This window comes from Oncorhynchus kisutch, linkage group LG13 (assembly GCF_002021735.2).
Source record: "Oncorhynchus kisutch isolate 150728-3 linkage group LG13, Okis_V2, whole genome shotgun sequence".
Lineage (NCBI taxonomy): Eukaryota > Metazoa > Chordata > Actinopteri > Salmoniformes > Salmonidae > Oncorhynchus > Oncorhynchus kisutch.
The window spans coordinates 63,357,507-63,373,674 of record NC_034186.2 but is presented as its reverse complement, the minus strand read 5'-3'; the positions used below and the strand labels follow the sequence as shown (position 1 = coordinate 63,373,674).

Genomic DNA, 16,168 nt, shown 5'->3' with positions numbered 1-16,168 from the left:
GCAGTTTTGTCACAAAACAATGCCTCAGATGTCTCAGATTGAGGGAGCGTGCAATTGAAATGGTGACTGCAGAAATGTCCCCCAGAGCTGTTGCTAGAAAATTGAATGTTTATTTATGGCATTGAAGCTTGTTTGGAGGTTTGTTAGCACAGTGTCAGAAGGGCCAGATGTATACAGAATGGTGTCGTCTGCATAGAGGTGGATCAGAGAATCACCAGCAGCAAGAGCGACATCATTGATATATACAGAGAAAAGAGTCAGCCCGAAAATTTAACCCTGTGGCACCCCCATAGAGACTGCCAGAGGTCCGGACAACAGACCCTCCGATTTGACACACTGAACTCTATCTGAGAAGTAGTTGGTGAACCAGGCAAGGCAGTCATTTGAGAAGCCAAGGCTATTGAGTCTGCCGATAAGAATGCGGTGATTGACAGAGTCAAAAGCCTTGGCCGGGTAGATGAAGACGGCTGCACAGTACTGTCTTTTATCGATGGCGGTTATGATATCGTTTAGGGCTTTGAGCGTGCCTGAGGTGCACCCGTGACCAGCTCCGAAACCAGATTGCATAGTGGAGAAGGTACGGTGGGATTCGAAATGGTCGGTGATCTGCTTATTAACTTGACTTTCGAAGATTTTAGAAAGGCATGACAGGATGGATATAGGTCTATAGCAGTTTGGGTCTAGAGTGTCTCCCCCTTTGAAGAGGGAGATGACAGAGGCAGCTTTCCAATCTTTGGGGATCTCAGACGATACGAAAGAGAGATTGAATAGGATAGTAATAGGGGTTACAACAATTTTGGCAGATAATTTTAAAAAGAGAGGGTCCAGATTGTCTAGCCCGGCTGATTTGTAGGGATTCAGATTTTGCAGTTCTTTCAGAACACGAGTGAGAATGTTAGACGCACAAATATCACACCCCTCCACAAACGCTAGCCTCACCGTTATCGGGAATGGTAAGAGGTTAGCATGTTTTGGGGGGCATGATCTTTGTGCAACTCACAATTCATTCATGATTACCAGTAATCGTGGTAGCATTCACATTAATGTAAAATTGTTAAGAAACATTTTCTATACTTGAAAGTGACTCAGAAAATGACAATACATTATTTATTTACCTATACTCCAAAATGCTGGAGTATAGAGCCAAATTAAACATTTTAGTGTCACTGACCAAATGAATACGTTATATTTTGTTTGCTTACTGCTCTGTTTCTCCTGGCATCAATCTGTCTGAAGTAGGTGGTGATGTAGACGTTGTCAAAGCAAATGTCTTGGGTATACTGCCTCGCATATTCAAACACCCTTCAGAGGAAGGAAGAGAGTGAAGAGGCACACATGCAGGGATTACATTAGAAACTGTATAAACACTTTATAGAAATAAACTACATCATGGTACTGCAGTGAGTCTAATGCAGGGGTGCATGACTTTAGTCCTCAAGGCCTGCAGTAGGCTGGATTTCAACCCTGACTGATTCAGACCTGGAAACTGGATGTATGGACTCTGGCCAATCACTGACAAAAGAAAAGGACAATGTCACTTTGAAGAACTAAAATAGCCTCAAAAAGCAGAACATCTGACAAACCCCTACATTAGATAGCATAAACACACGTCATTCCATCATATCTAACTGAGTTGCTGTGTGGTTGAGTAGGCTCACGAGGTGCAGATGGTGTTGAAGGTGCGGGAGGAGGAGGAGCTGGATGAGCCCCAGAAACGGGACCAACCTTGGTCTCCTCAAACGCTTTACACAGAGCCTCTGAAATCCTCCTGTAGGGCTGACACACCAAACAAACTGCTGCTCCTCCTACACACACGAGAGGGAAACGTGGAAGCTCAGGAACTGTAAATAACATCCAATTAAAGTATTGTGCAAAGTGCATCTCCAAAAGAGTAAGGCATCATACATGTATTTCGAGTAGAGAAAACCTCCAAATGACCCAATTATGTGTAAACTACAATCTTTTATTTCTTTCATTATTTAACTGCCTTGGTTTTAGTGAGAGCAGACAGGAGTTGGGCTTGTAACTGCAGCACTACACGTTAGTACTGAATTATCTGGACAGTGCGTCAATGGAGAAGTTGAGCTTGTCGAACGTTTGCCCAAAGTTCTGTAGCGGAAGAATCAGAGTTAGTTGTGTAACATAGATAATTAAGATGTCTTATCTGCATAATATGCTTCCGTGAGACACTTGCTATTAGAATGCATCTCTTCCTGTCTCTGGTGTTGGCAGTTGCACTTCTTCCCTCAGCTGGGGCTCAGTCAACTGGGGCACCGAGAGAGGAGAGGTCAGGCTTGTCTTTCACATGTCCCTGGTGCTATGCAGAATATCAGAAAGGGAAGAGGACAGGAGAGAACATTGTCTTCATATGTAAATGTCTCTATACCTACTCTTAAACCATGTGAAGGGATGGCGTGATTAATGGGGAACCAATTACTTGTCTCCACAATGTCTGTGTGCCAGTCACTCCCTCCTTTGGCATTGGGGGATGTGTGTGGTAGTGTCTGGAACCATTGTATGTCATCTCTGATGTTGCACTTATCCTGGGTTAGCAGGCGCCGGACCGGGGACCTAGAGGCTCACTACCCTCCGTGAGCTTGTCCAGGAGTGGGGTCAGGAAGGGGTTTTACTTGAGATGGGAGTATCTGGAGTTGACAACTGATTTATGCCATTGGATGAGTTGGTGTTTTTGTGCTATGAAGTACCAGGAACGAGATTGGAACCTCATCTTAGGGACCAAACTGAACAATAATTTATAGCGAATGCTATTTGGCTACGGCATACTCCTTTCTCATTTAAAAAGTCTCACCTTGTGACCCATTCAAAACATCTGTGGTTTGTTATGTCAACTAGGGGGTGGATCTTGGCTATAAAATACCTTTGTCTCGCGGCTTTTCAACAAATCATCAGAGACTGTGATTTGTCGACCAGCCATTGCTATTGCAAAGCTCTCACTATTAAGTATAACTCTGACTTGTGTGATAAGTTTGTCTCCTCTCATTTGATAATAAAGAAATGAACCACCACAGTTCCCTTCCACTGGGATCTCCTCTCTGCACCAGGACTTCATGACTGACTTGAAAAGCAACCAAGCAAATATCATTGTATTCAGAAAAGTACAGTATTTCATCCCACTTGATTAAAAAACCTGGGCTACCAATGAGGTTAAACCCCTACCTCTCATGATGTCACAGAGGAAGTGGAATCTCATGGACACACACATGTGCAACCAAGCAAGCTGTCCGGGGGTGTCCTCGGATGGGGCCACAGTGTCTCCTGACCCCTCCTGTCTCAGCCTCCAGTATTTATGCTGCAGTAGTTTATGTGTCGGGGGGCTGGGGTCAGTTTGTTATATCTGGAGTACTTCTCCTGTCCTATTCGGTGTCCTGTGTGAATCTAAGTGTGTGTTCTCTAATTCTCTCCTTCTCTCTTTCTTTCTCTCTCTCGGAGGACCTGAGCCCTAGGACCATGCCCCAGGACTACCTGACATGATGACTCCTTGCTGTCCCCAGTCCACCTGGCCATGCTGCTGTTCCAGTTTCAACTGACCTGAGCCCTAGGACCATGCCCCAGGACTACCTGACATGATGACTCCTTGCTGTCCCCAGTCTACCTGGCCATGCTGCTGCTCCAGTTTCAACTTCCACCTGACTGTGCTGCTGCTCTAGTTTCAACTGTTCTGCCTTATTATTATTCGACCATGCTGGTCATTTATGAACATTGAACATCTTGACCATGTTCTGTTATAATCTCCACCCGGCACAGCCAGAAGAGGACTGGCCACCCCACATAGCCTGGTTCCTCTCTAGGTTTCTTCCTAGGTATTGGCCTTTCTAGGGAGTTTTTCCTAGCCACCGTGCTTCTCCACCTGCATTGCTTGCTGTTTGGGGTTTTAGGCTGGGTTTCTGTACAGCACTTTGAGATATCAGCTGATGTACGAAGGGCTATATAAATACATTTGATTTGATTTGATTTGATGTGGTTGATGACTGGGGTTTTGATGGCATCCTGCCACTTGACCTCAAACCACTCCCGACAGCACTCCATCCACTGCTCCACCACATCTGTCCCACAATGCAGAAAAACAGACAGTGAGTAATGTCAGTACATTCTCAACTAACTATCGACCAAGAACAACCAACTTCAATCTGCTGAATAGGTTTTTAAATGGAAACCAATACTCAGTCACATCGCATCATCTCTGCTGCATACAAATTCTGGGTGCTGTTGCCGGCAGCAACAGGGCCCTGTTCCATGAAGTCATAGCCATACCTCCCCATGACCTCATATCTGATGCTCTGTAACTTCCTGCTCACACTCTTAGCCTCCTCCTGGAACTCCCCATTATCCTCCTGACCCAGTAATGACATGAAGGAAACGTTGGGGCATGTCCTTGAAATATCAGTCGATAATGTGAAACAAACCTCCTGAACTAATACAATAGTGAACTGTATCACACTAGTGTATACTCAGACTGTTCTCAGGGCAGGTCTGCCAGTTATGACTAGCATTAGTGACTTTTCATAGCATGTTTGGAAAACTTAAGCAGCAGGTTAGGATAATTAGGTTTAGGAAAAGGGTTAGCCAAAATTCACAACACAAATATATCTAGCTAGAACCAGGCCTGCCCTGAGGACAGTCTTGGTTTCCACTAATGCTATTCTGGCAATAGTGATCCACTGAACATAATGTGCAACTTACCACAATACCCTGCACCACCTCCATGAAGGGCTCCATCACATCCCTCCACATGACCTTGCTGTGTTTGATCTGGAGTTCGATGTTGCACCCCATAGAGAAGGCCACATCCTGGACAATACAGTGGAAGGGCCTGACAGGATGAGAGAACAGGGTGAGCAGAGGATTGCCGGTTTGCACCACAGCGATGCCATACTGCTAGCAAGCTATTTGGCAAGTATCAAGGCAATACATTTTTTCCAGAGCTATTTTCAGTTACCCCTATACAGGCCGTAGAGGACAAACAGCATGAGGTACGCCCTGCCACGGTAGCTAAGCATGCTGGGAAAGAGCAGAGGGGACGAGCAGCGAAAGTAGGAGGAAAATGCCACACCCAGAACACATACAGCTGAAAAATACACACAGAGCATGACTAATATGTTTCCAATTTGTTTACTTTACTGATTGACTCCAAACAGTGTTCAATTGCAGTACCACAATCTACTCACCAACAAAAGCATATTCTGCTAAGAGCCTGTTTACAGTGGTCATTGTGGAAGAGACCCAGAAATAAACCTGAAGGGGAGAATTCACAATGAGTTGGTGTAACATCTGTCTTCTGCTGAAGAAGGAGACCAAGGCGTTCATGATTTTTTAATAATACTGAATACCACAACAAAATAACAAAGTTGAACAAAACGAAACAGTTCTATCAGGTGCAGACACTAAACAGAAAACTACTCACAAAACCCAAACGAAAAAGGACAACTTATCCCCAATCAGAGACAACGATAGACAGCTGCCTCTGATTGGGAACCACACCAACATAGAAATAAAGAAACTAGAATGCGCACCCTTGTCACACCCTGGCCTAACCAAGAAAGAGAATAAAAGCCTCTATGGCCAGGGAGTGACAGTACCCCCCCAAAGGTGCGGACTCCGGTCGCAAACCTGACTCTAAAGGGGAGGGTCCGGGTGGGCATCTCTTCAAGGCGGTGGCTCCGGTGCGGGACATAGACCCCCCTCCACCCGCAGATCCCTCCGCCTTGGTGGCGGCCCTAGTGCATGGACCTTCACTGGAGGAACCAGGCCGCAGATCATCGCAGCAGGCTCCGGACCGGGGACCGTCGCCGCAGGCTCCTTGCCATGGATCATCACTACAGGCTCCGGAGCATGGATCATCACTGGATGCTACGTACCATGAATCATCACTGGAGGCTTCGTGCCATGGATCATCACTGGAGGCTTCGTGCCATGGATCATCACTGGAGGCTTCGTGCCATGGATCATCACTGGAGGCTTCTTACATGGAGCCGGAACAGGTCTCACCAGACTGAGGAGACGTACTGGAAGCCTGGTGCGTGGAGCTGCCACAGGGCCTACCAGGCTGGGGAGAATACTGGAGGCCTGGTACGTGGAACCGGAACAGGTCTCACCGGACCCGGGAAGATGCACTGGAAGCCTGGTGCATGGAGCAGGCACCAGATACACTGGGCCGTGGAGGCGCACTGGAGGTCTCAAGCGTAGAGCTGGCACAACCCGTCCTGGCTGGATGGTTACTTTCGCCCAGCAAATGCGGGGCACTAGCACAGGATGCACTGGACAGTGCAGATGCAACGGAGACACAGTGCGCAGAGCCGGCGCAGGATATCCTGGGCCGAAGAGACGCACTGGAGGCCAGGAGTACTGAGCTGGCACCATCCGTCCTGGCTGGATGCCCACTCTAGCCCGGCCATTGCGGGGAGCTGGAATATAGTGCACCGTGCTGTGACTGCGCACTGGAGACATGGTGCGCATCACCGCATAACACGGTGCCCGACCAGTCACACGCTCCCCACGGTAAGCACGGGGAGTTTGCTCAGGTCTAAACCCTGACTCCGCCAATCTCCCCGTGTGACCCCCCAAAAAATTTGGGAGCTGCCTCTCGGGCTTCGTGCTACCCATGACCCCTTTTAAAATTGCTCCCTCCTTGCTGCCTCCGTCTCCTCCCATGGGAGGCGATCCCTCCCAGCCAGGATCTCCTCCCACGTCCAGGATCCTTTCCCATTCAAAATGTCCTCTCACATCCATTCCTCCTGACCAAGGAGGAGACCAGGGCGCAGCGTGGTAGGCGTTCATGATTTTTTAAATAAAACTGAACACGGCAAAAAAAGACCAAAGTTGAACAACACGAAACAGTTCTGTCAGGTGCAGACACTAAACAGAAAACAACTACCCACAAAACCCAAACGGAAAAGGACAACTTATATACAGTGGGGCAAAAAAGTATTTAGTCAGCCACCAATTGTGCAAGTTCTCCCACTTAAAAAGATGAGAGAGGCATACATGGTCTTCGGCAAAGGTTTGTGCAAAGTGGCCAAGCCGCGATGGAGCGTTTGAGGGGGGTCCTCAAGCGGTAAGGAAATACAATGACATTAATGAGATGCATAGGCTTACTACATAATGTTGTCATTGGTGGGTGAGTTTAGCCTAAATATTTAACCTTTTTGACAGGGTTCCCAGATGCCCAAGGCATTGCCCACAAAGCAAGACCAAACCTTTCTGTGATCCTCGTCTCAGTGGGCTCGTGCAGAGTTTGGGTGGGTTTTTGTTTGGCCTATTCCTCGCCCCTGTGTAGGGAATGACTGCACTGTTCATACAGAACCAGGGGCTGTGGTATTGCGTGTGTACCATGATCACCATAGCTTTCCTCTCAGCATTTGGCACGGGCCTCTACATCCGCGTGCGTGCGAATGTTGTGCTCATGATGCCAATACTGTGTTCAAGTGAGTAGCCTACATATGAAGATAGTTTTAACCATACCACAATTTTTTGTGCACCCAGCCCAACAGTCAAATCAACACTTTGGCAACATTTAGACAGATAGTCCAATTCTGATCTTTTTAAACCCACTATTTTGTCTTTTTACCAAAATAAAAATGTGAAAATATCTAATGTGATTTGTCAAAATCCCAATTAATGTAAAAAAAATATCAGAATTGGGCTGCCTGTCTAAACGCAGCCTTTCAAACAGAGAGAGACAAACGGGATTGATGCAAATTGGATATATTGTTTCCCAGGCTGGTGAAGGCACATACGGTAGAAGGGAAAGATCACCATTTTGTATGAAACAGGTGGAGGTATGTCCATGTCATAGCCTACCTGCAATCAATTAGAGCACACAAACAATTAATTCAAACAGACAAATAAGCTCACAGTTCCAAAATCACATGGTTACCATGGTGTTATGATACAGATGATTTGTCTTCCACAGATTGTTTGTTTACATTTCTTCCATTGTGGCTAGATGGAGGAGGCCTACAGCTCAATCTAGTGGTAGGGTCGGGGACAACAATTGTTGACAACTAGCATTGTAGCTAAACCTAACCCTAATCCTTTTCCTAACCTTAACCTCATTCTCCTAACCTGTTACATTAATTCACCTAATCTGCCACATTAGTTATCTTAGCCTGCTATGTAAACATACCATCCGACAAATCATCAGTATTACCACACCGGGAATTAACCTTTGTTTGGTTGTAGTACGCCAGAATACCCCACAGGCACCTCCAACCTGTTAACAGTTTCCCCTGCTTTGAAAATAAACATTTACTAAAAATAAAACACTAAGTATGCTATCTTTCATATAGGAGTCGTGAGCAAGTGGCGACGCCTCCACGTTTACAAGTAGCTCACCCACAATCTCTTTAGGACAGTCAGTTTGGAGATGCCAGAAGGGCTGGTCCATATTCTTTCTAGTAGGCCTGTCTAACTTTTTTTGTGCAGATTTATCATGATCTGGCTTATAATGAGAGCCTCAGGGGGAGAAAAATGGGCCGTTGTGGGGGCCTCGAGGCGGGAAAAATGGGCTAATGTGTTAGAAATGCCAGGACCGATTTCAGGTCACATTCCGCCCCTGAGTTGACAAAAGCAGTGCAGAGGAGGAAGATGTGTAGGTAACTGCTGTTTGACTTGACAGGAAAATAAACTCAAGTTTTTAATCTTGGTGCTGAGCAAGTGTGTTAATTAGTGCTAGCTAATTGCTGTAGGCTATGGCATGTGATTGTTCTAGAATGTTATTTATGTATGTCCCTTATCGATGGGTGAATAAAGCTAAAGCAGCCAAGGTGATAATGGCTGGAGTCGTTTTTGCTTAGCCAAAGAACCCGACCAGGCGTTCATTCAGGGGATAAAGTTTTCCGTTACTTCTGAGAGGTCGTTTTTTGAGATCAGTGTAGATCCTCATTAACTTGAATATGGATTCATATGGATAATTTCAAATTCATTATTTGAATAAATTAGGGCAGATACAAATTAACAGTTGAAACAGTTATTCAATGCAATGCATCGTAGTTAAGCCAATTTTCAAAGCTATTTGTGATCCAGTTTGTTGATTTCCCATTTTTTTATTTCCTCACAGTGAAGGGCAAGGACTTCCTCCTGTTCCTCATCTTCTCCATGTTGGTCCAGGGCCCCATGACCAACACCCTGGAAAACTTTGACCATGCAGCGGACAGCGTGGTGTGTGGGGCCGAACTTGCCATGAGCCAGACCCAGCAGGTACGTCTGTGGGCCATGCTTAATCTAGCACTGTCATTATTCGAAGACACTGTTAGTACAGTTACTGTATCTAACAATTTAACTCTCCAAATGAAGCCTTCCATTGATTTCTGTGCCCTCTGCCCCCTGTTACAGCTCGTTCCCTGAGAAACGTGTTACACTTCCTGGTCGGCATTGGCAAGGTGTGTAATGACAAACTGGGCACCCCCTGTAAGAAGTGTAACAAGCTGTTTGATGATGCCCGTGATGACTGCATGGAGCTCCTGTCTGCGTTCAACTTCCTTTGTCACATTGTGGATGGGTTCCGCCCCCTCTGTGGTCTCGCTCGAAGTTGGTTGACATGTTATTCCATCATACAGTAGAATCACTATCCTCACTCACCCTTACTTCCATCAGCTGTCAGTAGTAGAGGAAGGGTACCTGTTTGTCATAGTGTCAGATGAATAAATTATTGTCCACTGAGAAGCAGGTTCAAATTGCAAGAGTAGGAACCTGGGAGGCTTTAGCACATACAGTATACAGCTGTATCAATAGAGTAAAGGAAATGTGAAAAGGACAATCAATCACTGTGGAAGGTCTGTTTAAAAATAAGAAAATCTATGGTAGTGTTATAATTAGGTTGTCATATCTATATTGTCATTGACGCAGTCTTCGCTTAATGTTTCTCTTATAGAGCCATTATGAAGGACAACTTTGTTAGGGCCTCCTAACCATTACTCCTTGCCTCCTAACCATTACATTATCTGAGATGTTTGTTCTCTGTTAAGTCATTCTCAGCTAGCACATTTGGTTCCTTAGCAGTTCTGGGAATGTACGTTTTTGGTTTCCCATTGGTTGTGGGAATGAAGCCATAAGTTTCCTTACCGTTAAGGCTTTTGAAAAAGTTCTGAGAACAGAAGTGAAAATTTCACTTGTTCTGGGAACATACATTTTCAGATTGCAGGGAGGTTCTGAGAAAGTTTTCCTATGGTTTCCTGAAAGTTTTCCTGGGAGGTTTTATTAGCGAACGGAAATTATAGGTCATTTTAAGGTAATTAAATAACGTTCTGAGAACATGTTTCAGTAAGACTTCTTATAACACTGCTAGCTTAGGTTTACTGTTTTGAACTCCAAGCATAGATAGGACACTTGGAAATTAATTTGCTTAGGCATTAATCATGCAAGCACATTTGTTTTTTTATTGTGGCATGGTGTCAGTGAGATTCAAACCTATGATCTTCTGCTCTCTATACTCTACTAATACAAAGTCGTACATTTTTGTAAATTCAAACAGATTCTATTTCAAAGGAAACAAGCACTCATTAAGATCAGGTGTGGCCAACACACCTGAAAACACTTAACAAGATAGAGGATAGAGAGAGCTTTATTGGATGCGGAGAATGGAAAGTTTGTTTTTTTCAACGTTAATGGTTTTCTTGTGGTTTTTATGGAAAGTTTTCTTAATGTTCTGAGAACAGTATTTTAAATGGAACCATGAGGACTTGCAGAAAACATTATGCTGAAGTTCTTGAATTCACATAGAAGAACGTTGTTTCTTAATGTTCTTTGAACAGTCGGAGAACATGACTTTAACTAGAACCATTAGGTAACCTGTAGAAAACATTGGAATTCCCACAGAAGAACATTGTTTCTTAACGTTCTGAGAACATTACTTTAAATAGAACCATGAGGAAAGCTGTAGAAAACATTATACTGAAATTACCACCGAAGAACTGTAACGGTTCTCTTTAGTTGAAGGAGAGGCGGACCAAAATGTGGCGTGATGATTCATGTTTGTTTAATAAAGGAAAACTATACATGAATAAACTACAAAACAATGAAATGTGAGGACTCAAAACAGCCCTATCTGGTACAAAGACAGGAACAATCACCCACAAACACACAGTGAAACCCAGGCTACCTAAATATGGTTCCGAATCAGAGACAATGACTAACACCTGCCTCTGATTGAGAACCATATCAGGCCAGACATAGAAATAGACAAACAAGACATCCAACATAGAATGCCCACTCAGATCACACCCTGACCAACCAAAACATAGCAACATACAAAGCAAACTATGGTCAGGGTGTGACAAGAACATTGTTTCTTAACGTTGTCTGAACAATTTGAGAACATTACTTTAAATAGAACCATGAAGAAACCTATAGGAAAAGTTATGGGAAGATTGCATGCAAAATAACCATAGGATAACCATGCTCTCGCCAAGCTTTAAACAACATATGGTTCTCAGAACATTATGTGCTAGCTGGGTGGTCAGTAGTTTAAAATCTTCTGAAACTCAGTTAAAATGTCCCCTTTTTTTGCACCCGAGCCTGTTTTTTCCGATTTTGGTGAAAAATTGCTGACTACAAATATGTTAGCTCATGGAAAAATAGATCACCCATTGTTGTGAGGTTGACATCAGTGTGGAGGTACAGCACAGCCCTCCTCTCTAGCTCTCTGGAAGCTCTGCGGTGCTCTGTGTTATTCTTTAGCCTAGGAGGGCAGGGTAACTTAGGAGCCAAGGCCTAGTTAAAACCCTCCAGCCCCACACTGCCCTCAGGTTTCCTCTCACATTTCCCAGGAGGAGCGTAGGCGTGAGTCATCCTCCATCCCTCTGCCTCCCCTGTTTTCTTTTCAAATGAATTATTGTTTCATATCCACCGCTGCTCTCGGGCCAGCCAGGAACCAGCCAGGAGCCAGCCGGGAGCCAGCCAGGAGCCAGCCGGGAGCCAGCCGGGAGCCAGCCAGGAGCCAACCAGGAGCCAGCCGGGAGCCAGCCAGGAGCCAGCCGGGAGCCAGCCGGGAGCCAGCCAGGAGCCAGCCAGGAGCCAGCCGGGCACTGGTGACTTTTTAATCCAAACATGACCCGAGGGCCAGAGATGAAACACGCTTCCTGGCCCGTGGGAGATCTAGAATGCTGCTCTCAGCATAAAGTGAATGGTGGCATTTCACTTTCTAAACTATGGGTCATAAATCCTATATAATGCTGTCTTATAAACCTGACATGACACTTGGGTTTACTTTTAATGACCGTTCACAATGGTTTTATGAGACAATGACTAGAGCCTGTGATGCAGAGATGCATTTTTCACGTCAATTAGCTAGAGGTTATGTCATTTGTAGGTATGTGGACAGTAATTATCAATGCATTCCTCTCATGTCAGTTGGTCAGCTGTTTTGCATCATCCCTTCTTACATTGTCGGCCACATGAAGACAAAGATTGCTGCCTGTAAGTAAAGTCCAGAGGTACAAAAACCTTGCCCTATATAATTGTTTCTACTACTTCTCTATTCCAAGGTAGAACATTCTTCAATTCCATAATTCCACTGTAACTCCTTTTTGATGGCCAATCTAAACAGTCACAAATGCACAGTGGCACATTCTTGAAGTGCCTCTTTGCTCTCTTCTAGCAACCATAGCAGTTTTCGAGAAGATGAAGAAGGAGTTTGAGTTCAACATATCGGCCTCTATTCACTTTGACATGAATGTGAACAGCAGTCAGACAGTGCAACAGGTGTCACAGGATATGATGGAGGAAGTGTCGGTGGAGCTGGGACGTTTCTAGGAAGTGATGGGGCTAATAGCCTACATAGGTCTCTTCCTTCTGCTGCTAATGTACCTACAGTGAGTCTATCTATATTCATTCACATGGGTCATGCAAACAAGGTTTGACAAGGAGCGATATACTTTATACCAGGGTTTCCCCTGAGTTTGGGAAACCCTGCTCTAGTGTGTGTGTGTGTGTGTGTGTGTGTGTGTGTGTGTGTGTGTGTGTGTGTGTGTGTGTGTGTGTGTGTGTGTGTGTGTGTGTGTGTGTGTGTGTGCGTGCGTGTGCGTGTGCGCGTGCGTGTGTGTGTGTGTGTGTGTGTGTTTTAGGGCTGTCCTGTACAAACAAAAGTATCTGCACCAGAATGACTTTGACAACACTTACATCACAGAGCAGTTTGAGGAGCTCAACGAGAGATTGGCTAGAGAGGGAAAAACTCCTGTCTAACCGCTAGAGGCCCGCACCTACATCAGACCATGTGAGTGGAGCAGGAAGAATGCGCAGGAAAGAGGAGAAGAAAAGATAAATGAATTGTAGGGGGGAAGCATTGTGGGTGTTGATAGAAAAGGTAGGGAGCGAAAGGATATAGAGAAGTTAGAAAATGAGAACAACAACAAAAACATCTAGAAAGGTGAAAAGAGAAAGTCAGTGTATCATTGATGTCATGGCAGTGAAAACACCCACCTAACCTCCCCTCCCACACACCCATCTCTGTCCTTTAGTCTCAGTGTACCTGACGGCCAGGGAGCGGCGGACGGTTGCCCTAAGCGCAGTGTCCAATCTCAGGCACATAGCCATAGGATGCCTGGGGTGGTGCTGGACCTGGTGGTCTTCTGGATGTTTGACCTGGTGCACTACCAAGCCCAGGGGGACAACGTGGCCAGAGGTGAGACAGTCTGGCTACAGGGAAATAGATTATGTTCAGTTCAAGGTTATTTACTGTACTAAAAACATTTCAATCTTACTAGCTTACTAACCCCACCCATCAGTGTACTCACAGGTGCATGGTTAAAAACAGGAATAGAGGAGAGGTATAATATCTGCATTCGTTATTGCTTCCAAAAAGTATATTTACCTGAATGAATCCAGAAACACTGCTAACAAGCCGAGTCTCAAAACATGTTTGTACAGCTATTTTGTTTGTACACATTTTGTTTGGGCTGTTATTTTGGATTTAGTTATTTTAGACTTAACAGTTTATTTTACATGAGAGAAAGTGGTTGTTCGGTGTGATGAATAACCTTGCCTGAAACTTGAAGTCTATCACTTTACTCCATTCTATTCAGTCCAATAAAGGAATTAAACTGGACATCAGTATTCCAATTAAATACAAGAGTACAGATTATTCTAATGAAATTGTATATCAAACCATATTTGGAACCAACAACATCATCCAAGACATCGTGTTCTCTCTTTGTGCTCTCTCTAGCACCCATCGTATTGGCAGTGGAAGTAAATGGCACAGGCAATGCCCTGGACATCTTCAAGGACATAGCAGCTGCCTTTGCCATTCTGCAGAAGGGCAGCATCACTGTTCTCAACAAGAATTGTCTGATGAAGCCTTCAGAGCCAGACCACTCAGGATACATGCTCATAGGTAACACCTAGACTAGTAGTATTTAGTATTTACTAGGATCCCCAAGGCCAAGGCAGCAGCTACTCTACCTGGGATCCAAACAGGAATAAAAACAATTACATGAAAACAAAACAACAGCCTACATTATAAATACAATAATACAATACATTATTACTCTTATTACAAATGTATAATATTTACAATACTACATTAAGGGATAATCAACGAGGGGCTATGCATTCTGTGGAAAATAATGAACGACGTGAAAGGTGTGTTCCACCAAGCGTTAGTGGAGTGGAATTGGCCGTCCATGGAGGTACATTATTTTCTAGAGAGTGCATACAGCCACAAATTGATTATCCCTTTCATACCATGGATATAATTGAACACATTTGGCACTAGAAATATGTTCATTTGTTTCTAGAAATGTGTTCAACATCCATTAAAGTAGCTAGCAAGTTTACTACATAGTGTCCATGGTAACCAAACAATCAGACTTGCTAGTTTATCTAACCAAATCATCAGTCCTAGTTTGCTGTTATGAAAATCAAATTCAACAATACCGTGCTCAATTCGACTTGCTTTTAAAAGAAGCTCAAACAAAACATGTAAAAATGAAATATAGCCAACAGTATGGCTGTCAAATTAAAACCATTCTAACAGTATTTCTGATTGTCTTCTCAACTCACCATCACATACTTTTAATGTGGGACAGTCAATTGCAAATTAGTCTGACATATTGACTCTTATCTCACCACCACTAATGAGATGGGTGCGTTTGATGCATGTCGCATCGGAGCTTCTCAAAGTCAGGGGGCATGGTTGACCTGTATCGATATTTAGTTTTAATTCAGAAGAGAGCACTGAATTCAGCTTCACACAGCGGGGAAGGGCAGCCTTCACACTGGCGAAGGGCAGCCTACCATAATTTTTATGGTGCTTTCAAGACAACTAGGAACTCTGAAGTTCAAATCATGACGACAGTGATCTTTAGGATGCAAAGTCAGAGCTCTAGAAAGAGGCCCGAGTTCCTGAGTTGGAATTCCGTGTTGGAAGACCGTTCAAAACTACACTGCTCAAAAAAATAAAGGGAACACTAAAATAACACATCCTAGATCTGAATGAATGAAATATTCTTATTAAAAAAAAAATTCTTTACCTCCATGTTTACCTCCATGTTGAATGTGCTGACAACAAAATCACACAAAAATGATCAATGGAAATCAAATTTATCAACCCATGGAGGTCTGGATTTGGAGTCACACTCAAAATTAAAGTGGAAAACCACACTACAGGCTGATCCAACTTTGATGTAATGTAAGTCAAAATGAGGCTCAGTAGTGTGTGTGGCCTCCACGTGCCTGTATGACCTCCCTACAATGCCTGGGCATGCTCCTGATGAGGTGGCGGATGGTCTCCTGAGGGATGTCCTCCCAGACCTGGACTAAAGCATCTGCCAACTCCTGGACAGTCTGTGGTGCAACGTGGCGTTGGTGGATGGAGCGAGACATGATGTCCCAGATGTGCTCAATTGGATTCAGGTCTGGGGAATGGGCGGGCCAGTCCATAGCATCAATGCCTTCCTCTTGCAGGAACTGCTGACACACTCCAGCCACATGAGGTCTGGCATTGACTTGCATTAGGAGGAACCCAGGGCCAACCACACCAGCATATGGTCTCACAAGGGGTCTGAGGATCTCATCTTGGTACCTAATGGCAGTCAGGCTACCTCTGGCGAGCACATGGAGGGCTGTGCGGCCCCCCAAAGAAATGCCACCCCACACCATGACTGACCCACCGCCAAACCGGTCATGCTGGAGGATGTTGCAGGCAGCAGAACGT

The 16,168-nt window shown here is 44.7% G+C and overlaps 1 pseudogene; it reads left to right on the top strand.

Annotated features, from left to right (window-relative positions):
• Positions 1-7,043: 7,043 nt before the first annotated feature.
• On the top strand, positions 7,044-14,366 carry LOC116376718 (DC-STAMP domain-containing protein 2-like; annotated as a pseudogene).
• Positions 14,367-16,168: the final 1,802 nt, after the last annotated feature.